The sequence below is a fragment of the Myotis lucifugus genome, unplaced genomic scaffold (assembly GCF_000147115.1).
Source record: "Myotis lucifugus unplaced genomic scaffold, Myoluc2.0 scaffold_6554, whole genome shotgun sequence".
In the NCBI taxonomy this organism is placed as follows: domain Eukaryota; kingdom Metazoa; phylum Chordata; class Mammalia; order Chiroptera; family Vespertilionidae; genus Myotis; species Myotis lucifugus.
The window spans coordinates 176-2,311 of record NW_005877602.1 but is presented as its reverse complement, the minus strand read 5'-3'; the positions used below and the strand labels follow the sequence as shown (position 1 = coordinate 2,311).

Genomic DNA, 2,136 nt, shown 5'->3' with positions numbered 1-2,136 from the left:
TCAGGGTATATATATTTTAAAAAAGGGGTAGGGGAAGGCAACCAAAAGAGTAATCTTCAAATTGCCTAAAGTACCAGGCTAATTTTACACTATATTTTAACCTTTCCAAGAAAGTAAAATAGCTCTTTTGGGGAGAAAACTTGTTTTGAAAGAGAGAGAAACATAAGCCATAATGAGATAAGAAGACACATTCATGGGAAAAGACTTCATCTCGCTTTTACTAAATTTTATTATTTCTAGAAAAAAAATCAAAGTTAGCCAACACCAAGCTGAATATCATATAAAGAAAAAACAAACTTAAGGGTTTTTAAATACGCTACTCTTATCTCCAGGAATGAATATCTTCCATCTTGTCAGCATCAAACTCTCTCAAACTGTCTGGTGCTGGCATAGCAGAACTCAAGGGGTTCTAAATTTCCTGGGAGGTCAGCTTCCCATCCACGTTCTGGCCAGTCTTATGGAATAAATCCCAAAGGTCTCAGACGCTGGAAACTCGTAGTAGGGAGATAGGTTTAGCTGGGCAGTTTTCTCAACATGATCTCTCAGAGACTGGAAATGTTGGCAATGCTGATGGCTCTGAAACTCTGTACTTGCTCTTAATTGGAGACCTGTTGCTCTCAGTTTGTGGGTGAGAGTACTGATCAGCTGTAGTGTCTGGCTTAGCTTAGATACCCGAGAATCTGAGTTCTCTATGCTTTGGGTTTTTACTGTTTCTGGTCACCTGATGCAAAGACTCTCTTTTCAGAGTGGCCGCTCTATCACCCCTCCTCCTGAAGGACAGTTGCTTGCTTTTCTACCTTGCCCATAGCAACCCGATCTCTTTCTACCAAGTTGACTCTGGGTAAGATTACTGACTGCCTCATTCATCCCTTCAAGTTTAAGATCATTCTGTCTCTGGTCCCCCCCCCCCCCCCAAGGCACTGTTCTCCTCCTCTAAAGAGTTGTGAAGGTACAGGATATCCTGTTTCAAATTCTCACTGTGGGTTTTGTTGCCGAGTTCTGATGGAGCTGAAGGCAATGGAATAATCTGGTTGTTTCCCCTAGTTTCTGCCAAGGAGTGCTGATTCATATCACTGTGGTAACTCCATGGCTTCTTGTGTCCGTCCACAGTTTTCTGTTTTGCCTCCACAGCAGGAGGGACACTGTTTACGGTATTGCCAATGGAAGCTACGCTCATCTGAAGTCCTTCCACCGTGGCAAGCAGGCTAATTAAATCTGCCGCTGACTTAACATGGACTCTGAGGTGGTTTGCTGCAGAATTCAACAGAGAAATCTGCTTATTCATGTCTATGATGTTTCTCCGGACTTTGTTCAAGCCCAGCTCCCCAATTCAATCTTCTCTAGTTGTTTTTTTGTTTGCTGAATACTTCTTCTTCATTAAGTTCGGAAATTTCTTGGAATGAGCTTTTCTGAGTAGATTCCACTGTTCTAAATTTTTCCTTGAGGGCATCCAGATTCTCCTTCAGAGCAGCGGACTTCCATAGCAAGCCAACGCAGGACAGCAAAAGCACAGAGCAGAGAACAGTCACCCTTGACAAATCGAAAGCGATTTCCAACTACACTGAATTCCTCCTCCTCCTCGGAGCTGGATTCAGTGTCTGAGGCAGGAGGCTCAGCGTGAAGCAGGCAGTGGCCTGAGCCTTCCTTGGGATTCTTTCTCTGACTGTCCCCAGACAAGCCAATCAATGCATTGAGCTCACTGCTTTTTCATCTTCTTGTGTGGGGTGAGTGGAGCACCCACTCCTGAGCTGCCAGGTTAGTTTGTACCTGATGCCCAATTCTCTTGCTACCTTGGAGCTGCCTTCTAGGGCGAGGGATCCTGGGCCAAAGCCCCCTGGACACTCCCACCCAGGGGTGAAATTGACCAGATGTTCTGGGAGCAAGAGATTAGAGACCAGAGGACAATAGAACTCACGGATGGGGGAAGTCACATAGATGTGGCCAGGGAGCTGGTGATCCGAATGAACAAGGTGCTAGGCATGAGGTGTCAGTTAAAAGCCTATTAAGGGGACAACTTTTGTCTCCCAAGGGGCTGAAAAGCCAAGTCAAGAATGAGCTGCCGAAACCGGTTTGGCTCAGTGGATAGAGCGTCGGCCTGCGGACTGAAAGGTCCCAGGTTCGATTCCGGTCAAGGGC

At 45.8% G+C, this 2,136-nt stretch overlaps 1 pseudogene; it reads right to left on the bottom strand.

Moving 5' to 3' along the window:
• Positions 1–254: 254 nt before the first annotated feature.
• On the bottom strand, positions 255–1,699 carry LOC102424508 (annotated as a pseudogene).
• Positions 1,700–2,136: the final 437 nt, after the last annotated feature.